General features: G+C 43.2%; 1 pseudogene; it reads right to left on the bottom strand.

The window, feature by feature from the left end:
- Positions 1–13524, bottom strand: part of LOC111972060 (peroxisome proliferator-activated receptor alpha-like) — a 57591-nt pseudogene extending 44067 nt beyond the window's left edge.
- Between the last annotated feature and the right edge of the window lie 10513 nt (positions 13525–24037).

The raw sequence follows: 24037 nt of genomic DNA, 5'->3' as shown, positions 1-24037 counted from the left end.
GCACTGGGAAAGAAAACATTACATCGAACGTTACATAAACTCCTCCACTGGACTTGAGTTGCCAGCAGGTCCAGTGTCAGAATGATAACAACACTCACACTACAAGAGGTGAGACAGAGGGAGAGGGAGGTCACGGGCAAACAGGTCCTACTTATGATGCGTCCACGTCGGTGCAGATGTGGTGTGGTTAGTGACACTGAGGGTACATGAGGTAACAACACACCTACACATGCACGCACGCACGCACGCACGCGCACGCACGCACGCACGCACGCACGCACGCACGCACGCACGCACACACACACACACACACACACACACACACAAAACACACACACACCACACACACACACACACACACACACACACACACACACACACACACACACACACACACACACACACACACACACACACACACACACACACACACATCGGACGTCAAGAGACATCTCTTAACTGTCCCGCTATTGCAGACATGTTTAGAGTTGAACCGGTGGCAGCCTTTCTTTCACTCTCTCTCCCCTGTATTTACACCTTTCTTTAACTCTCTCTCCCCCTGTATTTACACCTTTCTTTCACTCTCTCTCCCCCTGTATTTACACCTTTCTTTAACTCTCTCTCCCCCTGTATTTACACCTTTCTTTAACTCTCTCTCCCCCTGTATTTACCCCTTTCTTTCACTCTCTCTCCCCCTGTATTTACCCCTTTCTTTCACTCTCTCTCTCTGTTGCTCCAAGAAGCACTTAACAACAACTTAAGCCACAGTACACCTCAGCTCTGTTCCAAATTCTTGGCTGCTGCCATGCCGAGCTTACTTCCAAATCAGTCAGCAGGATCCGACACAAAGCAGCGTTAAAAAAACACTCTGTCCAAAATGTACTGTACATTTCAGAGTGGGAAAACCAATCTATCCAAGCTGTTTTATCCACTGGACATCTGGAGGACTAGCTGAAGAGGAAGGAATTGTATATGTGCAGCACAGGCAGTCACTATGCACTATATTCTCCAGAAAGAGCAGTACAATAGCCACAGAAGGCCAAATATCAACACCATAATATACTATTGCCCACATCCACACGAGTCACTTACTGTAAAGTAGGTTTATATGATCTGTTTACAATGTTCACTGTTTACTACTTCCTCTGTCTTTACGGATTGTATCCACTCTCCCAGATACACAGCTGGAAGAGAGAGGCGGACAAGACAAGTGCACATACCTCCTCCCCTGCCCAGCTGAGAGACGTGCAGGAATGTGTCCCTCCCTTCCCCTAACCAGATGCTGTCCCCACTGTGCCAAGCAGCTCAGGCCTGGAAACAGTGGCACAGGAGGGTCAGGGCAGACAATGTCCCCATATCTATGTACCAGGATCATCAGTCTGTGCCCATGTGGATTGGGTTGGCAGGACTCCTGGCTAGCAGCTGCTAGCCAAACTTCATCATCCGTCTGACTGATGAGGATGGAGTAGCATATGTAACACTGATAAGAAAGCTTTACGGTAAAGCTTAGCATTTGACTGATATTGATGGGGTAAGTTGTGCAAAGCGAAGGAAAGTGAGGAGGGAACATAGTTTGCTGTCCTTGCATGAAGGGCAGCATTCGGTGAAGGCCATCTTCATACTGTGGAGCATGTGAATGATGGTCACTGGTCACACATTTAAAGCTCACCTAATTTTTTCTTGCTTGTTCAATGCCTTAAAGCACAGCCGACAGGGGTAAAACAATAGCAGACACACAACAATGAGCTTTTCTACCCTCCGTATTACAGCAGGAACAGCATGTGCATGAAAAAACAAACAGTGGGCTGAGGACAGAACAAGGTTCCATCTTGATCGCTGCGTGAATTCTGTCTGTTTCTGAAGTAAATACTACCACAAGGACACACATTGGGAGATGGACGTTGAGAGCGCTTCTCCCTGCTAGATCAGCTGTGTGGGTCCTGTTACATTTTCCAGCATGACATTGGAATCCTGTACTCCCCCGGTGTGGCTGCCAAGTCAGCCAACATGTTTGTTGGGTTGGGAGTTAGGCATGCAGTGGAAAGCGGAGCGGTACAGTAGTGTTCGACAAAATTGCACTACCCAAAAGACACTCTTCGTGGAATGAGACAGCTTCCGTCCATAGGCCCAGTTTGCTACACACTGTTACAGCTAATGTTGCAGCCTGAGGGAGTTGTGATAGTTTAGGTTGCCCCTACTCACTGGTTCACTAACCGTAACGGTTGCAGTTGACAAACTGTTCCTGGGCCAGTCGAATTTCACACTTCAACACGGTAACAGTGTGTGTGCCTCTCAAACACACATAAACTACAATTTTGTCACCTAATTCATTCTATTTATTCTAAACAGCATTTATATGCCAAGTAGGTGCTAAGATTATTTGAACTGCAACCGTTTCCCTTTATATACACTACCGTTCAAAAGTTTGGGGTCACGTAGAAATGTCCTTGTTTTTGAAAGAAAAGCACATTTTTTGTCCATTAAAATAACATCAAATTGATCAGAAATACAGTGTAGACATTGTTAATGTTGGAAATGACTATTGTAGCTGGAAAGGGCAGATTTTTCATGGAATATCTCCATAGGCGTACAGAGGCACATTATCAGCAACCATCACTCCTGTGTTCCAATGGAACGTTGTGTTAGCTAATCCAAGTTTATCATTTTAAAGGGCTAATTGATCATTAGAAAACCCTTTTGCAATTATGTTAGCACAGCTGAAAACTGTTGTTCTGATTAAAGAAGCAATAAAACTGGCCTTCTTTAGACTAGTTGAGTATCTGGAGCATCGGCAGTTGTGGGTTTGATTACAGGCTCAAAATGGCTACAAACAAAGACCTTTCTTCTGAAACTCGTCAGTCTATTCTTGTTCTGAGAAATGAAGGCTATTCTATGCGACAAATTGCCAAGCAACTGAAGATCTCGTACAATGCTGTGTAATACTCCTTTCACAGAACAGCACAAACTGGTTCTAACCAGAATAGAAATAGGAGTGGGAAGCCCCGGTGCACAACTGAGCAAGAGGACAGGTACATTAGAGTGTCTAGTTTGATAAACAAATGCCTCACAAGTTCTCCACTGGCAGCTTCTTTAAATAGTACCCGCAAAACACCAGTCTCAAAGTCAACAGTGAAGAGGCGACTCCGGGATGCTCGCCTTCAAGGCAGAGTTCCTCTGTCCAGTGTCTGTGTTCTTTTGTCCATCTTAATCTTTTATTTTTATTGGCCAGTCTGAGATATGGCTTTTTCTTTGCAACTCTGCCTAGAAGGCCAGCATCTCGGAGTTGCCTCTTCACTGTTGACGTTGAGACTGGTGTTTTGCGGGTACTATTTAATGAAGCTGCCAGTTGAGGACTTGTGAGGCGTCAGTTTCTCAAACTAGACATTCTAATGTACTTGTCCTCTTGCTCAGTTGTGCACCGGGGCTTCCCACTCCTCTTTCTATTGAAACAGAACCACTGAAAAACACTAGCACTCCTGGCCAACCATGTCTCTTAAGTATCACCCTTATAAACAGTTTTAATTAAGCTCCATGGAATATACAGTGCATCGGAAGTATTCAGACCCCTTGACTTTTTCTACATTTTGTTACAGCCTTATTCTAAAATGGATTCAATTGTTTTTTTCCCCTCATCAATCGACACACAATACCCCATAATGACAAAGCAAAAACAGGTTTTTAGAAATGTTTGCTAATTTATAAAAAATGAAAAAATGAAATATCACATTTACATAAGTATTCAGACTTATTAAGTACTTTGTTGAAGCACCTTTGGCAGCGATTACAGCATTGAGTCTTCTTGGGTATGACGCTACAAGCTTGGCACACCTGTATTTGGGGAGGTTCTCCCATTCTTCTCTGCAGATCCTCTCCAGCTCTGTCAGGTTGGATGGGGAGTGTTGCTGCACAGCTATTTTCAGGTCTCCAGAGATGTTCGATCAGGTTCAAGTCCGGGCTCTGGCTGGGCCACTCAAGGACATTCAGAGACTTGTCCTGAAGCCACTCCTGCAATGTCTTGGCTGTGTGCTTAGGGTCGTTGTCCTATTGGGAGGTGAACTTTTGCCCCAGTCTGAGGTCATGAGTGCTCTGGAGCAGGTTTTCATCAAGGATCTCTCTGTATGTTGCTTCATCTTTGCCTCGATCCTGACTAGTCTCCCAGTCCCTGCTGCTGAAAAACATCCCCACAGCATGATGCTGCGACAACCATGAAGACTCTCTCCTTCGGGAAGGTGCCAGGTTCCCTCCAGACGTGATGCTTAGCATTTAGGCCAAAGAGTTCAATCTTGGTTTCATCAGACCAGAGAATCTTGTTTCTCATGGTCTGAGAGTCTTTAGGTGCCTTTTGGAAACCTCCAAGCGGGTTGTCATGTGCCTTTTACTGAGGAGTGGCTTCCATCTGACCACTCTACCATAAAAGCCTGATTGGTGGAGTGCTGCAGAGATGGTTGTCCTTCTGGAAGGTTCTCCCATCTCCACAGAGGAACTCTGGAGCTCTGTCAGAGTGACCATCGGGTTGTTGGTCACCTCCCTGATCAAGACCCTTCTCCTCTGATTAATCAGATTGGCTGGGCAGCCAGCTCTAGGAAGTCTTGGTGGATCCAAACATCTTCCGTTTTTTAGAATGATGGAGGTCACTGTGTTCTTGGGGAATTTCAATGCTGCAGATATTTTTTGGTACCCTTCCCCAGATCTGTGCCTCGATACAATCCTGTCTCTGAGCTCTATGGACAATTCCTTTGACCTCATGGCTTGGTTTTTGCTCTGACATGCACTGTCAACTGGGGGACCTTATGTAGACAGGTGTGTGCCTTTCCAAGTCATGTCCAATCAATTGAATTTATCACAGATGGACTGCAATCAAGTTGTAGAAACATCTCAAGGATGATCAATGGAAACAGGATGCACCTGAGCTCAATTTCGAGTCTCATAGCAAAGGGGCTGGGTTTCTGTACAGCACATTGTGACATCGGCTGATGTAAAAAAGGCTTCATAAATACATTTTATTGATTGATTGATTATGTAAATAAGGTATTTCTGTTTTTTAGTAGATTGCTGAGGGAAAAAAAGTATTTAATACATTTTAGAAAAGGGCTGAAACGTAACAAAATGTGGAAAAAGTCAAGGGGTCTGAATACTTCCGAATTCAGTAGGAACAGCCCTTCTCCACAACATAGTGTTGATAAATAATTTCCACTTACACCTAGGCTCATCCAATCAACTGATCAGGCTGCAGTGGCACTCTGAGCTGGTCAGTGGGGCTTTACAGTGGGGCTCTACAGTAGAACGTCTACGGCGGAACATCTACGAAGACTGGTCAGGGCTTTACCCAGTAATGGAATCAGACATTACTAGAGCAGAAGAGGCTGAAACTAGGTGACTGATTTCTCTAGACGGGCCTCACGTAGCGAGACGTGGCCGAGCCCAACCCCACTCCCACCTCCACCTCTGACTCACCAGCCACATGGATGCCTAAACCCCACCTCCCACCTCTGACTCACCAGCCACTTGGATGCCTAAACCCCACCTCCCACCCCTTCGGCCACATACACTCCGCTCCAACCTGCCAGATACAGTAGACCCCGAGTCCAACACTACGGAGCACAGAGATAGAGAGAAAGAGCCACTCAAGTGAGCCCATCACAAGCATCATAGGAAAACCAGTTCAATCCGGTACCCATAGATTTAAGCCCCTTGGGGTTCAAAGTACCCTGACAGTCAGTCAGCTGACATCAATGGGCCATGATGATGATGATGGCTCCTCCCCATCCTTAGCTCAGACAAGCTCCTGTCCAGAGCAGCTTACAGTAAGTCTGTCTGTGACCCAATCCTATAGATGGGACTGAGGGATTTTACCATGGAAGATCTAGGCTTCGTCAAAAATGGCACCCTATTCCCTTTGCAGTGCACTACTGTTGAGCAGGGCCCATAGGGTAGTGCACCATTAAGGGAATATGGTACCATTTGGGATGCATATCTAAGGGAACCTGGTGGTGAAGATGAAGGTCAGCCTGTGGTTTCAGAGGACGTTCCGAGGGGAAAACACATGGTATCTCTCATAACCCTTTGGGCACACACTGGTTGAATAAATGTTGTTTCCATATAATTTCTATGAAATTACATTTTAACCAATGTGGAATAGACGCTGAATAGACGTCTGTGTCCAGTGGGAAGTCCTGGAGTAGTGATGTGCGGTCAGGGTAGGGAGGGTAGGCAGTGCCTACCCTGTAAAAATGAATGAACATTTGTGGTGATCTGGTACAAAATGCGCAAGGATGCTAGGAGAAAGTCAGCCTCAACGTGTGCCTTTTTCCCGCCCTTCAAACTCCAAACTCAAAGCATTGACATGACTTGCACATGTGTGTTTCTACCCTATACTGCCAGCTTCGCTGCCTTTCATGTGTCAGTATGTCCGCTTCATTTTCATTGCACTCGAATAATACATACTCGCTCCTGCCTGAGGACGTCACACGTTATCTGCAGCCTTTTGACAGTTACGTTCATTTTACTGCTAGCTAAAATAAGCTGATCAGGATGGCTGAAATATTGCATCTGAAACAGTTTCTAAAGTTGGATTTTCTAACAAAACAGGGGGTGATAAGGAAGACCAACACCTGAGTTTAGGGACCTACATCAAAGGAAGGGACAGAAATAACATGATCATTTCAATCTCAGTGGTATCAACAAAAAAACTGTCTCTGTGGCAGAGCTGCTAGCAGCCGACTCTACAGCTTCCCCTGCCCGCTGTTCTCCACCAGTGACAGCGTGTGGACAACATCTGGTTACTGTGACTTGGACAACTTGCCTACAGCACTCAACAAGCATGAAAAATCTGTGTCTCACATCCAAAGCCATATAGCTCTTAAGATAGATCTGGCATTGAATGAACAACAGAGATTGAACGTCAGCACAATGCAAAGGTAAAAGAGAACCGCGAGATTTTGAAAGACCTAGCTAATTAATGCTACATCATGCTACCTACGTAGGTAAACAGGAGTTGGCATTTCGTGGCAACGATGAGAGTGCCAGCTCATCAAACAGGCCCAGGGGCAACTATGTGGAACTATTACATATGTCTTTGCTGAAAATAATGAACAGTTAGCAACCCATTTAACGACCGTCACCATGCTTTTTTTGCTCAAGGCCTGTAAGGGAATTTTCAATGAATGCATTTGTTAAAAAAAAGAAACATCCACATTTTATTAACCTTTTTTTTTTTTTACAACACAAACCATCCACACACAAACATCCACAACATCACACCTAGACCCACCTGCTCACACCCCCTTCTCCAGTGCCTACAGTACATCACTCTCCGCCACATGGCCTCATACTGCACCATTTTGTTTCTGTCCATCGGCCAACGCACTTTCAACACAAAGCTGTCATCAAGGCAAAGGGTGGCTATTTGAAGAATCTCAAATATGAAATATATTTTGATTTGTTTAACACTTTTCTGGTTACTACATGATTCCATATGTGTTATTTCATAGTTTTGATGTCTTCACTATTATTCTACAATGTAGAAAATAGTAAAAATAAAGAAAAACCCTTGAATGAATAGGTGTTCTAAAACTTTTGAACGGTAGTGTATATCTCAATCAGTAGCGCCGTCTACCATTATTACATTACATGTCTATTGTGTTAGTATATATCTCAATCAGTAGCGCTGACTACTAGGCATTTTGTATGTATAGTGCTGTCTACATGTAGGCCTACTTGCTGGCATTTGGGCTGCTCTCTGTAGTGCTGAAAGTCCCCTGTTCGTGCAGGGCACAAGCTATTAGGGCCTGTGAATGTGTGTCTAATGTTTGCGTCGCCTATCTGCTGCTGTTTGATGATTGGTTGTGGTTGTTTGATGGTTATCTTTGTGATCCTGTCATACCGATAAACACCGTAGCAAAAATCCACTTTATGAGTGTGTGTGCGTGCCAGTGAGAGAAGGGGATAGAAAGAGCTTTCCCGGCATCAGACCTTACCCGGCATCAGACCTTACCGGGCATCAGACCTTACCGGGCATCAGACCTTACCGGGCATCAGACCTTACCCGGCATCAGACCTTACCGGGCATCAGACCTTACCGGGCATCAGACCTTACCGGGCATCAGACCTTACCGCACACTACTGCTCTGGAGCTAATCCAATGGTTACTAGAGAGACAGGAAGGTACATAGATACACATACACACATGTACAAACAAGTGCACACATGTGCATGAACGCATGCACGTACACACACACCTCAACACATACACACGCTCATACGCATGCCAATACCTCCATGAACAGATCCTTTGTATTGCAGAAGCCTCTTACTGGTGTATGGTGTCATTTCTCTTCAGAAATGACTCTCAACTGTCTCAACAAAGTCACCTAATGAACATGCATACCAGGCTTCCGAAAGAGGATTCTTGTTGCAAACCTACTGACAACATGTTCTTTATGGACTCACAGAGAAAGACCGGTGATAAATGTAAGAAAGAACGCAGTTAAGAGGAAACCAGAAAGTCCTGTTTGAGGAGAAAAGAGAAATCCCTCCCCTCTGTCTCTCTTTCTTTTTGTCTGTCTCTTTCTTCCTCTGTCTTTGTGTCTCTATGCAGCTGTCTAAAGCAGCCAAGCACAAACTGATTACAGGTCTCAGGTTCCTAGAGTAGAGACAAGTCTCTCACAGTGCAGCCAAGCCACATAGAAACAGACTGCCTAAGGACAGAGCAGGAGAAGTCTCCCATAGATCTTTAGGAATAGACTAAACATGTACAACACATGGTTAGGAAGGGACTGAGTCCTGAGATTGTGGGTCAAAGACATTATGTAGGAACTATTAATCTGCAGTGTTTCTAAACTATATCACTGTGGAGTGTGATGTGAAGTTGCATGAAAAGCCCTGATGAGAAATTATACCTTTTAGAAAACTAAAGAAGATCCATTGGGTTCTTTCAGTGCATGCAGTAACCAACTCAACAGGCAGCTTAAACTCTATCATTGGCGCAGGGAAGAGAACAGTTTTGCAGGTGCACATTGAAGGGCTGTTGAGGAATAGCTCATACATAAATATCAGATTAATTGACTAAAAAATATATATATATTTGTCACATGCTCCGAATACATCAGGTGTAGACCTTACCGTGCAATGCTTACTTACAAGCCCTTAACCAACAATGCAGTTCAAGAAATAGAGTTAAGAAAATATTTACTAAATAAACTATAGTAAAAAATTAAATAAAAAGTAACACAATAAAATGACATAACAATAACGAGGCTATATACAGGGGGTACCGGTACCAAGTCAATGTGCGGGGGTACAGGTTAGTCGAGCATTTTGGACCTAAACTTGGTGCTTCAGTACCGCTTGCCGTGCGGTTGCAGAGAGAACAGTCTATGACTTGGGTGACTGGAATCTTTAACAATTTTTTGGGCCTTCCTCTGACACGCATAGTAAATAGGTCCTGGATGGCAGGAAGCTTGGCCCCAGGTGATGTAATGGGCCGTACGCTCTACCCTCTGTAGCGCCTTACGGTCGGATGCCGAGAAATTGCCATACCAGGCGGTGATGCAACCGGTCAGGATGCTCTTGATAGTGCAGCTGTAGAATTTGTTGAGGATCTGTGGACCACTGCCAAATCTTTTCAGTCTCCTGAGGGGGAGACTGTCTTGGTGTGTTTGAACCATGATAGTTTGTTGGTGATGTGGACACCAAGGTGGCAGGTAGCCTAGTGGTTAGAGCGTTGGGCCAGGAACCGAAAGGTTGCTAGATCAAATCCCTGAGCTGACAAGGTAAAGACCTGTTGTTCTGCCCCTGAACAAGGCAGTTAACCCCTAAGTCATCATTGTGAATAAGAATTTGTTCTTAACTGACTTGCCTAGTTAAATTAAACTCTTGACCCACTACAGCCCTGTTGATGTTAATGGGGTCCTGTTCTGCCCTCCTTTTCCTGTAGTCCACGATCATCTCCTTTGTCTTGCTCACATTTTAGGGAGAGGTTGTTGTCCTGGCACCACACTGCCAGACCTCCAGACCTCAGTTGCCTATTGCAACTGAAAACGCAATCCTCAGGGACCTTAGCTTACAACTGTATAATCACATAAGAAGTAAGTAGGAAGCTGGAAGTGCTGGAAGCTGTATAAAATGCATGAAAATAACTCCATTCTTTTTATGATTTTGGTGGCAGATCTTTTTTTTTTACCCCCCTTTTCTCCCCTACTGTCTTGTCTCATCGCTGCAACTCCCGTACGGACTCAAGAGAGGCAAAGGTCCGAAACACACCACACATCCAACCCGGAAGCCAGCCGCACCAATGTGTCAGAGGAAACACCGTACACCTAGCGACCTGGTAGCATGCACTGCACCCAGCCCGCCACAGGAGTCGCTAGTACGCGATGAAACAAGGATATCCCTGCCAGCAAAACCCTCCCTAACCCAGACGACGCTGGGCCAATTGTGCACCGCCCCATGGGCCTCCCGGTCACAACAGAGCCTGGGCTCTAACCCAGAATCTCTGGTGGCACAGCTAGCTCTGCGATGCAGTGCCTTAGACCACTGCGCTACCCGGGAGGCCTCAACCATGGCAGGTCATTGCTGGACCTTAAAACAAGTAGAAACTTTTCAGCGTGAAGCTGGCCTAGGTGGAAAGTTTCACTGATGGAAGGGTGACCTTAGAACTAAAGGCAAACTCCACGTCCACATGGCCCTGGCAGTATGAAGAAGGGCCCCAAGGCAGCAACCAGAGAGACTAATGTAACCCTCAACTACCACTACACAGTGCAGTCAGTGTCTGTCCTGGCTATCCTTACCAAACCTCACAGAGAATACTGTGATCAACAGTTGTGGTCAAATATATTGGCACCCTTGCACGATTCACTATTTCTTAAAAAATAAGTTAAAATTTAAAAAAATAAGTTTGGTGTTCACATGTGTATTTGTTTGATTTATAACTGTTAAGGTTTAAGAAAAAAAATAACTATAATTTAGATTTTCCACTTCAAAGCAAAAAATGGCCTGGACTAAATTATTCAAAATGAGAATTAATTTATTTGGAGGCAGATGATTCTCGTGTATGTCTAATTTACCTCACCTGTGGTAAGTTGCAGGTGCCTACAGGATCATAATAGCCATTCAAGGGCCTCCCGATTGGCGCAGCGGCCCCAGGCCCAACTTGTATGAGTACCAAATTCAGATTTTTTTTAGATGACTAAAAGAAGGTAACAAGTGGATAAAAATCCCAACCAGCTTGGATGTGGAAAAACACGGGCAGCATTCCTGTAGCTTGGAGGACTGGGGCAGGGACAGGAACGGCAGGATTTGGGTCAAGTTTCAGACTCACAGAGAAAGTGTGCAATTTGGCACTGAAAGGCTCTATTGGTAGGTTGTTGATTCCCTTCATAAGAGATCATTGCACGGCAAGCATTATACACAGACTAGGTTACAATTAAGTTTGATTAATATATATTTTGTGTAATGTGCATAACTTTGATCTGCTAAAAAAGCAAGTAATTTCGGCACCAAGTTACGCACTTAATGTAGGTATGAACTAACCATCAGCAGTCTAGAAATAACTTTATATTGTACTTATATATCCTTCACAAACCCTTTATAAACGTATTATGAAGCCCATTATAAAGACCTGACCATTTAGACACCCATGTGGGACCATTTTATCCCATCTGTATACACACATAGAAAAGTATAGATAAGTATAATAGTATATCGTTTATAGATAGTGTGAATGAAGTACATTTATTCTAGAAACAGAGCAAACCTGGAAATATCCTCATGATTAGAAGAGAGGCAAACCTGCAGGCCAGAACAAAAGGATGATCACCCTGAGCACTGAGCCAATTCTCAACACATGCGTCATCTTCCCTTACAGTAATACACATTCACTATCAACAGGCCTCCAAGCTTTCTCCCAAAACCTGACCTCCCAGACACACGTTTTAGCGTCATTACTGATTCTGTCCTCAACACCACCTCTCACCCCTATTTGCCATTTAAAGACCAACGTCAAAGTGTAGGCTAGTCATACTCAACATAATATTATACTCATTATGATAAAAAAGTATTACTACTGAGTTATTCTGAAAGAGAAAAATCCTAAACATTTTCTACAAGTTGTGTTTATCATAAAAATAAACACAAACCTCAAACTCCAATTATCAGGATAAGGATAGGCTCCACTAGGGAAATAATTTGTTACTTTGTTTCAATAAGTGTGCATTGTCCAAAAGGTAGCCTAAGCTGGGAAAAATAAAAACAATTACATTGTAGTAAACTCAACAATGTCATGCATATGCAACTTGCAGCCTAATTATGTATAAGAATGTTACAAAGCTCACATGTTACAAAACTCTCATGGCAATTTTCCAATACATTATTTATAGAAGTAGCCTAACCCTTTAACCTTTTCTTGCCCAGGGACCCCCTCTCAGGCAAACTGGCGACCCAGGGACCCATCATACATTAGCAACAATATATATTTTTAAATGCATGTCTTATGGTCAAGTGAATGAGAATGTCAAGGAGAAGTAATTCACATTATAAAATAAATAGATTTGGTCGTTTTTTATTATTATTTTTACCTCCCCACATTATAATTGAAAGTGTAAACTCTAACATAGCCTATTAGCTAGAAAGGTAACTTCAAATACATTTTCGCTAAGAACAGCTATTTAGCTGGTTAAACAAAGGTTAGCCGTGTGCTGGAAAACATGTATGTCCAAGTCAAGAAAGCCCTTGCCGTACTGGTAGCGAGTACTTTTTCAAAGCCCATGTCAGATACTCCAGTGAGTGTAATTGGCTCCAATGAGTTCAATTTGTTCAATATTAGGAGTTGAGAAATAAAGTTGCCATCATTAGAAAGAAAACATTCTCCTCAACTGTAGGTATGTCATTCAACACGGGTTTATTCTGTTGTTGCTAGCGATATTCATTAAAACATTGAAATAATCAAATAATCAAAACCACTTAATTTTTTATATTTATATATATTTTCGCGGACCCCTGCAGTACGGACCCCTGGAGCTATCAATAGCCATTGGCCTACATCCCAAAAAGCATGTATCATATACATACGTCGGATGCGCAGGCGTACTCGACTGTACAATAACAATGGCCCCAGATATCTTGTTGCAACATGCATTCATTGATTTTTCAGTTTTTTTGCTGAAACTATCATGAATGGGATAAATTCCTTAAAAATATCAGTCGATGAACACCGGCAAATTTCAATCTTAACACTTCAATTCAATGTCAAAACTATACAGTCTAGAAATTCTGCGATATCAGGCATGAAGCAAGCAATGCATTGAGAGTCACATCAATGTGTGATAATAAACCTATCAAATCGATCTACCTTACAATGGACAGCCCGATCCGAAGCCGACATCCCGTCAGAAACCTCCGTGCGTTGAGAAGCTGTCAGTGCGAGTTCGGGTGGAACAAGGACGGAAAGAATTGTCCCCTTCAACACGTCCTTGTTTGTCTCCTAAACAACTCTGCTGCTGTCAAAATCGCCCACATACAGCCACTGCCCACCAGCCGGAACTGACGTAATGATTGACAGCTGATGTGAAAGAACCACAAACCCCCCCTGACACACCTATCTTTTCAGCGAATAGAAAGAGCCCGTCTTTCCCTTGAGCAGGACGCCCCCTAACAAAGGAATGACATTAGGGAGCAAGGCAATAATCCAACTCATGTTCACTAGCTGCTGCGTTGGTCAATGTAGTAGGACAAATGTTCACAGAAGCGTGAAGACCAGAAATATGGGTATTTTAATAACTTATATTCTTATATCTACAGTTACTAAATGTTTTTATATGTATGTACATGTATTACAGGGTTATAAACATCACCTACAGCTCCTATTGTTGTTCCTGTACTACTGTGCATTCCTCTTATCATAATAAAATAGGATCTTATTCTGCATTGAAGGGTGCTGCGCTTACTCCCGTATTCAGTGCTGCAGAAGGCACACATCCTGTGGTCAGACAACCCCTGAAATGTCATCACACACGGACACGTCACGTGACTCTACTACATGTCATGTGTCATGCCCCCCTGCCTCCACAGCTCACCACTGGCCCAAGACATAGGACTTGATTTTACATTTCAGTCATTTAGCAGAAGCTCTTTTCCAGTGCGACTTACAGGAGCAATGAAAGTTAAGTGCTTTGCTCAAGGGCACATAGACAGATTTTTCACCTAGTTGACTCAGGGATACGAACCAGCAACCTACTGGCCAAAATGCCCATAGCATTTTTGACAAGGTCATACTATAGCCTACTGTGCAAACAACACGGGCATCTTCAGCCACGCTTCTGTGGATAATATGAAAACCAGTCAATACAGTATCACTGTGTCACGACCTGACCTTAGAGAGCCTTTTTTATGTCTCTTTTTGGTTTGGTCAGGGTGTGATTTGGGTGGGCATTCTATGTCCTTCACTTCTATAATTTTGTGTTTCTATGTTTTGGCCGGGTATGGTTCTCAATCAGGGACAGCTGTCTATCGTTGTCTCTGATTGGGAACCATACTTAGGTAGCCCTTTTTCCCTCCTTTCGTTGTGGGTAGTTGTCTTTGTTTGTGGCACTACAGCCCTTATGCTTCATGGTCGTTTTGTATGGTTTATTGTTTTGTTGGCTTCATTTTAAATAAAGGGAAAACGGCCGTGACACACTGTGAATAATGCCAAACGCATAATGCCGGGGTGTATTAAGTTACCCATAGTTTAACTGATTTAGATACATTTTAATATGATAATATTGACAGCTAGCCAAGCCATGAAGTCCTCCAATAAATTGCTGCAATAAGTTCAACATTAAAGAAGAAGTTTCCTTTGTTACAACCAAATCTCTATGTTTGATATAAATGGCATGTTATAGAAGGTTACAGACATCTTTTTTGTGATATCGCATGTTTTTGAGAAATTTATCCCAAACAACAAATCACTTCTTCGTCTTCGTTGTGTAATATGGAGCCCTGAAAAACATTAACAAAGGCTCCAAAAACACCCAAATACGTCCTTTTAGAAACGACAAAGCGCTCAGTATAGTGATGCAGATGTTAAGATGTTGTACAAATGAAATTGTGTCATTCCCGAACTTTATCCGCAATGTTATATTCCCTTTTGCACAACTCAAGCCGTTTCCCCATCCAGCTGTTCCATTTTCCGCATAGTCTGCTGTATGTAACTGCCAAAATAAAGGAAACCCGAACGTAAATCATTTTCGCTGTGGAAAGCATGGGGCGCTTCCACACAGGAAGTTTCAGACACTTGTAGAATCTATGGCAATGTGCATTGAAGCTGTTTTGGTGGCTCATGGTGGCCCAACGCCGTATTAAGCAGCCAGGTCACCCGTGAAAGAAGTCAGTATTTGACATCCATCCATGTCTGAGGAAATTGGGCGATGACGTGTAAACTGGCCTCTAGGGGCAACAGTGAATGCTGTTACTTTCAAGTAGGTCTCAGTTTTGAGGGTGTTGTGGACTGGGATGGTGGATGGCCGTTAACATCTGATTTTAAATGTTGCAAGTTGGATCCAGCGATAGAAAGTTGTTGTTTTTATTTTTGTTTTAAGCCTATCCCAAACCTTAACCCTTACCTTAACCATTCGGAGTTAATGCCTAAACTTAAACATGTGGAGTTAATGCCTAAACTTAACCTTAAACAATTCGAAATTTGACATTTGGAACAACTTCGAAATTTACGTTTGAGAAACATGGACGAATGTCTTATTCTGGTGAGACTGTGAGAGCTGCTAGCAGCACTTTGTATCCCTCATTTACTCAATGTTTTCTTTATTTTGGCAGTTACATGTAAAATAGACTGAGCGGTATCGCTGGAGTCGCAACAGAATGGAATAGGCCTATAACGTTGCGGATAAAGTTTTGAATGACACAATTTCATGTGTTCAACATCTTAAGATCTTAAGACATGCATCACTATACTGATAGCTTTGCCGGTTCTAAAAGTGTATCTGGGTGTTTTTGGATCCTTTGTTCATGTTTTTTCAGGGGCCCCATACTACACAATGAGGATGAGGATGTGATTTGCTGTTTGGGGTACATTTCTCAAAATTGTGAAATCATGAAAAAGGTCTCTGGAACCTTCCATAACATCCCATTTACATAAAAATGTAAATTTGGTAGTTAAAAAGGAAACATTCCCTTAATGGACCATTTGTGTTTGTACTGGCCTTGTCAGGTGCTGAGTGTGCAACAACCCTCCACTGATTTCTCCTGCAGCCTGTTTCCTCATGTTCTGTCCCTGGTCTGGACTCCATCACACTGTGTCCAGTGCCATTGGCAGAGTGCTGTGTGTTGCTCCATCAGACCTTGGCCCAGATACCCTTCTCCTCTTCCCACACACACACACACACACACACACACACACACACACATACACAGAGAGCCTCGTGACAAGCGGTAATCGGCAGCTCTCTGCATTCCCTGGAGCGGCTCCAAGGCCCCAGCCACCAGCCATTGCACTGGAGGTTCCCTGCAGCGGCTCCAAGGCCCCAGCCACCAGCCATTGCACTGGAGGTTCCCTGCAGCGGCTCCAAGGCCCCAGCCACCAGCCATTGCACTGGAGGTTCCTCGCTGTGAGCAAAGGAACATTAGAAGATAAGGCTCGTTTCAACACTTTTCAGAGGGGTTGTCAAAAAGTGTCGGGCAGTGGATTTTTTCTGTCTGCACCTCTTTATTTGGTTTCACAATCTGAATCTGGGGGATTGACACAGAATGTTTCCCCACAACTTCTTCATTGAGGAACAACCCATTGGCTCCCATTTGAGACAGAATGGCACAATGTCCTGAACCTAATTCCTCAAACCTACTTCATTACTCACCTCGTTTTGCCCCAAAAACCCTGTTTATACCTGGCAGGCATCGTTAATCCTAATTTTCTCCGCATTCTGACTGTGCCCACATTTTTAGACAGGTGTAGACGATTAAAAGACGCATTAAGATCTGATTGTGATCAGATCTTCCTGACCATAAATGTATAGGATCATGAATCAGTATGAGGAGATGAGATGCAGTACTCTATTATCCTTTTGCACAGATATTTGCTTACAAACGGCTCATAAATGCCTAGCATAAAGGTACCCTCAAACCACGGCAGGCTTTGGAGTCAGACTGAATCCCACACTTTCTATTTCTTGTCATCCTTTCAATTACAGTTTTTATTTCATTTATTTTACCTTTATTTTAACAGAGTCCCTCTTTTAAAATAGAGACCAGTCTCTCTTTCACAAGGGAACCCTGTATACAAATAATTTACTAAATACAATATAATGCAAATATACAAAAACTTCAAATACATTCAAGAAACACAATTACATTCATCAGCAAAGAGGGCCCCAATCAGTTTGAACTGCCACAGAGGCACCAGAACATCCAGCTGTATGAACTCTGTAGATTGTTTCATACATGGTGTGCAAACAAACTAAAAGCAGATTTACCTAACTCTGAGGAGAACAAAGGTATTTCCAGAGTTAGCCATCCCTGAGACCGTGAACGGTAACTCGTATGCCTAAAGGTTATAGCGAAGTTAGAAGTTAGATACAGTGGGAGTTTTTGTAAGAGAGCTTTATAAATAAAAAAGAGAGCGTGACTTCAAAGAGGGCCAGCCTACTTCTGGTAAAGAATGCAGTGATGTGTACTGAACCTGTCTCCCTTAGTAAAGCGAAGTGCGCTATGGTAAACTGATTCTAACAGTTTTAATGAAGTGGCAGCTGGATTCATATAGATCAGGGATGGGAAACATTGATGGGGTGGGGGCCACAAAAAATCTGAACGCATCATGAGGGGCTGCAGTGGCTCAGCGGTTCGGAGTACCCACATACCCTTCACACACAGGCAGAGCCAGCCCCAGGCTTTTGGAAGCACTAAGCAACAACAAAAAAGATCAGTGTACCTACCATCCCTGATATAGAGGATGTCGTGATAGTCTAGGACCGGTAGGAACGTTGATTGAATGACCTGCTTTCTACTATTTAGCGAGTTTCAACTGTTCACCCATTGGAGTAATGTCTTTATGCTGCCAACTGCGTAGAAATTATTACATTTTTTAGTAGAGATCAAATATCAATCCATATCAATTAAATATCAGTGTCTGGACTACTGGCCTGTAGTGGTTAGAGCGTTGGGCCAGTACCCGGAAGGTTGCTGGATTGAATCCCCGAGCTGACAAGGTAAAAATCTGTCGTTATGCCCCTGAGCAAGGCAGTTAACCCACTGTTTCCCAGGCGCCAAAGAAGTGGATGTCGATTAAGGCAGCCCCCCACACCTCTCTGATTCAGAGGGGTTGGGTTAAATGACACATTTCAGTTGAATACATTCAGTTGGACAACTGACTAGGTATCCCCCTTTCCCCTATGTGGGTCTGGACTTAGTAAAATGGCCCTCTACCCCCACCTGCTGCTGAAATGCATACTGTGCATCACAATTCAATTTACTTAAATGTGTTGAAATTCAGATGCACTCTAAAATCTAATTTAACTGCAAAATAGATTGTGCTGAGAAATTGTTTAGCAATTAGGGACATATATATATATATATATACAGGAGCAATGTAGAGACTGTATGTTATTGTGTGATTGTTGAGTGGCTCTGGTCTACAAGCAGGCACTAGATGGCAATATAATCACCTTTCTAAATTCAAAGCAGATTTAAATTTCTATGTTCATATTTTAAAATTTGACCTTTTTTTTAACTGGGCAAGTCAGTTAAGAACAAATTCTTATTTTACAATGACCTTCTACCCCCGCCAAACCCTCCCCTAACCCGGACGACGCTGGGCCAATTGTGCGCCGCCCTATGGGATAAGGTGGAATAGAGCTTGTTCATCCCAGTAAATTGTGTTTCAAGTATTAAAGTGGAATACAATTTATCCGAATGCAGATTGTGACTAAATAAGATTCTGTTTATAATAGGGGAAAGTCATATTTCAGATGGAGGTGTGAGAGGACACCCACTTTGTGGCTTTTTTCAAGTGAATGCCTTGAAAAGGGTGCAGATGAAGACAGTCACTGTAGGAATGATATGACCTCATCCCACAGGCAGTCACTGTTACCACTTTATCTACAGAAAATGAATAATGTAGTCTAAATGCTCAGTGTCTCCCTGAGACAGAGTGAACAGACAGAGAGCCATTGTCTCATGTGTCTTAGTATTCAACTCCCTCTCCTTTGTCACAAGGGCCAAGGCTCAAGTCAGTTCAATATGGTGGCCGGTGGGAGGATTGGGAAGAGGTGCAGCATCCATACTAATCTACGCTGCACTGAGGGAGTGAGAAACTACACACTCATACATTTGGGGGACGGCGAATGCTATTTACAGTGCATTCGGAAAGTATTAATTTCCACATTTTGTTAATTATAATCTTATTCTAAAATGGATAAAATAGTTTTTTCCCCTCATCAATCTACACACAATACCCCATAACAACAAAGCAAAAACAGGTTTTTAGAATATTTTGCAAAAATGCATTAAAAATAAGAAAATGAAATATCACATTTACATAGGTATTCAGACCCTTTACTCAGTACTTTGTTGAAGCACCTTTGGCAGCGATTACAGCCTCAAGTCTTCTTGGGTATGACGCTACCAGCTTGGCACACCTGTATTTGGGGGGTGTCTCTCATTCCTCTCTGCAGATCCTTTCAAGCTCTGTCAGTTTGGATGGGGAGCGTTGCTGCACAGCTATTTTCAGGTCTTTCGAGAGATGTTCAACCAGGTTCAAGTCCGGGCTCTGGCTGGGCCACTCAAGGACATTCAGAGACTTGTCCCGAAGCCACTCCTGCGTTGTCTTGGCTGTGTGCTTAGGGTCATTGTCCTGTTTGAAGGTGAACCATCGACCCCAGTCTGAGGTCCTGAGTGCTCTGGAGCAGGTTTTCATCAAGAATCTCTCTGTACTTTACGCCATTAATCTTTCCTCGATCCTGACTAGTCTCCTAGTCCCTGCCGCTGAAAAAGATCCCCACAGCATGATGCTGCCACCACCATGCTTCACTGTAGGGATGGTGCCAGGTTTCCTTCAGACCTGACGCTTGGCATTCAGGCTAAATAGTTCAATCTTGGTTTCATCAGACCAGAGAATCTTGTTTCTCATGGTCTGAGAGTCTTTAGGTGCCTTTTGGCAAACTCCAAGCGGGCTGTCACGTGCCTTTTACTGAGGAGTGGCTTCTGTCTGGCCACTCTACCATAAAGGCCTGATTGGTGGTGTGCTGCAGAGATGGTTGTCCTTCTGGAAGTTTCTCCCATCTCCAGAGGAACTCTAGAGCTCTGTCAGAGTGACCATCGGGTTCTTAGTCACCTCCCTGACCAAAGCCCTTCTCCCCCGATTGCTCAGTTTGGTCATGCAGCCCTAGGAAGAGTCTTGGTGGTTCCAAACATCTTCCATTTCAGAATGATGGAGGCCATTGTGCTCTTGGGGAGCTTCAATGATGCAGAAATGTTTTGGTACCCTTCCCCATATCTGTGCCTCGACACAATCCTGTCTTGGAGCTCTATGGACAATTCCTTCGACTTCATGACTTGATTTTTGCTCTGACAAGCATTGTCAACTGTGGGACCTTATATAGACAGGTGTGTGCCTTTCCAAATCATGTCCAATCAATTGAATTTACCACAGGTGGACTCCAATCAAGTTGTAGAAACATTTCAAGGATGATCAATGGAAACAGGATTTCTAGAAAAAMCTGTTTTTGCTTTGCCGTTATGGGGCACTGTGTGTAGAATGCTGAGGATTTTGTTGTATTTAATCCATTTTAGAAAAAGGCTGTAACGTAACAAAATGTGGAAAAAGTCAAGGGGTCTGAATACTTTMCGAAGACACTGTATATCAATGCAAATTGTGCCTGAGTAGTTTACTGGTAGTGTACTTGCGATCCGGAACCCCTGGTGTGCCATACGTTTCAAATCTGTACTTGACCTCCTGTTTGTTGAGGTGAATTATACTTCACTCTGCAGTTTTTTTCAAATGAGATTTAATGAAGCAAGAACACAGTTAATGAAAACATTTGTTTTTGTCATTTAGCAGGTCCCTCTTACCCTCATTTGATGCACATACGCATCAAAGACTTTCATATGATCATTTAAGATGAGAAAAAAGAACAAACCCGCACACTGCTCTTGCTAGTATGGGCTCCTGAGTGGAACAGCGGTCTAAGGCACTGCATCTCAGTGCCAGAGGCATCACTACAGTCCCTGGTTTGAATCCAGGCTGTATCACATTAGGCCGGGGTTGGGAGTCCCATAGGGCGGCGCACAATTGGCCCAGCATCGTCTGGGTTTGGCCAGGGTAGGCCGTCATTGTAAATAAGAATTTGTTCTAAACTGACTTGCCTAGTTAAATTAAAATAGTATCACTGCTCTTCAATAAACTTTACATATCGGCCTCAAGGCCTTCGTCAGAGCTTTTGTGAGTTTATAAAAATTAGCACCCTTATGTAGACATAGCTCCACCCATATCCGTTCAATGCATCGAATGGGGTTGCAGTTTTTTCTCATCTTATTACCATGCACCTGCAAAAAAGATATCCCAGATGTGTGACTGCCATTTGAATATTACCATTTAACAAATCCAAATCCACAGCAAAAATAAAGACAAGGTACGGACGACATTTATAAAATAATACTTTTTATTACTCATTTGAATACATACAATTTCTAAGTTATCCAATAACATGTTAGCTACATGGTAATCATAGATTGTCAGTAGACTTTACCTGAAATGCTCCTGTGTCCTCTGGAGCTGATTAACAGATAGATAACTATTTTATACCTAGATACCTAAATAGATACCTATTTTCAATGCTAGATTATCATGTGGTGCCAACGGCGGCCTCTGCTGTTGTCTGGTGTAGTCTTGCTGCCCTTCAGGGAAGGCAGTAAGTTGTATAGTTATCTCCTGACGGGGCAAAATCACTACCCTGAAACCACACAACCTACTACCTCACCCCGTGCGAACATCCGAGAGGCAGAGCACTTTCATGGCAAAATAATACATATAGTATACAAAGAGCCAAAACAGAACCAAATGATGCATAGATACAATATACATGACATTAYAAACATGTTATCAACCTGAATTAGTACATAATACATATTCCTATCGAGGTCCAAGTGACGAGAGCTCTGCAGAGATGATGGATGATATTACAGCCACCTCAGGAAAGACAGTAAGTTGTATAGTTATCTGACAGGAAGGGTAGGACCCTAAAACTATACAACCTACTACCTCACCCCAAAGGACAGTGATAGACCCGTCAGTCTACTCTGGTCCTCCAGTACCATGTTCCCAGTCAGCTAAGTCAGGAAGACAGCTTCAACAACACCTCAGTAAACACAGAAAAATGGTTAGAATTGAAACATAGTGAAAAGCAACCTGGTTCAAGCATTAATGTTGTAACTCTGCGTGCTGCACCGTTGGTTATGTTTCCTCGTTAAATTGTTGGGAGCAGAGTGTGGAACWTTCTTTCTTTCTTTTGTTTAGAAAGAATTAAACATAAGCACATAATCACAGATTCATTCACCTCTAACCAGTCTGACACAGAGATACTGGGATTGTCTGAAGTGTCAAGGGGACAGTTTTCCAGAAGTAAAAAGCATATTTAATAGAGAATCTCCATTTAAAGAGCTATTTAGTACAGGACTGGGCTTAATGTGTGTCCAGGAAACCTTTACTAAATGTATTCCTGGTAACTGGTGTACACTAGGCATTTCCCAGAGAGGAGTGAGTTTCCACTGGTGGACAGACAGACAGTGGGGTGGACTAGCTCAAGCCCTCAACCACATGTGCAGAGCAGTGCAGCTGCTGCTGTTAATGTTTCTCACCTGCTCCCTAATGCGCAGAGAGAGAGAGAGGAATACACTGGCCTACTGCCTCCTCCTCCTTCTTCCTCCTCCCCCCTCCTCCTTCTTCCTCCTCCCTCCATCATGCTCACAGCAGCTTGTCAGGTAGCTCTGTCTGAAAGGACCCAACAGGAAAAATCTGTTAGTTGTAGGCAAAACATCAACTTGAGCTTTGCCTTCTAGCAACAAAATGCAAGAAAAAGGTCATTGACGTACAGTAAATGAGTGTGTTTTCAATCAATTGCCTGGTGAAATGAAAATAAAATGCAATTTGTGTGTTAATGCATGAGTAAGCACCCAAGGACGAACACACATTCTCTCACTCACTGTCACAATGCCTGCTGTTCGGTCATATAATCCTGTTGGATGCGTTGCTATATCCCCTATGTCTGATAGGAGCAGGAGACTACAGTAGTACAGTACAGTAGTACAGTTGTACAATACAGTACTACAGTTGTACAGTAGAACAGTAGTACAGCAGTCCAGTAGTACAGTTGTACAGTAGTACAGTACAGTAGTGCAGTACAGTAGTACATTAAAGTAATACAGTAGTACAGTTGTACAGTAGTACATCAGTCCAGTAGTACTGTACAGTAGTACAGTTGTACTGTAGTATAGTACAGTAGTACAGCAGTACAGTAGTACAGTACAGTACTACAGTACAGTAGTACCGATGTACAGTAGTACAGTATAGCAGTACAGTAGTACAGCAATGCAGTAGTACAGTAAAGTAGTACAGTAGTACAGCAATTCAGTAGTACAGTACAGCAGTACAGTACAGCAGTACAGTAGTACAGCAGTATAGTAGGACAGTGGTACAGTACAGTAGTACAGCAGTACAGTACAATAGTACAGTAGTACAGTACAGTAGTACAGTAGTACAGCAGTACAGTACGTTAGTACAGCAGTACAGTACAAAGCACAGTAGTATAGTACAGTAGCACAGTAGTACAGTACTACAGTAGTACAGCACAGTATGTCTTGAGAGGATCATTGTGTCTGCTCAGTAGTGAGGAGTATTTCGCCTGCATTATTAAACATAGCCTTGCTTACTGTTCTGGGATGTGGATCACTGGAGGCTTGGCTTCTAGGTACATACGCACGCAGCGCACGGACCGCACACGCATACACTCACAAACTTACGCAGGCACACACACACACACACACACACACACACCACACACAC

Source organism: Salvelinus sp. IW2-2015, linkage group LG13 (assembly GCF_002910315.2).
Source record: "Salvelinus sp. IW2-2015 linkage group LG13, ASM291031v2, whole genome shotgun sequence".
NCBI classification, from domain to species: domain Eukaryota; kingdom Metazoa; phylum Chordata; class Actinopteri; order Salmoniformes; family Salmonidae; genus Salvelinus; species Salvelinus sp. IW2-2015.
The sequence above is the reverse complement of the archived record's forward strand: the minus strand, read 5'-3'. Positions and strand labels throughout refer to the sequence as shown.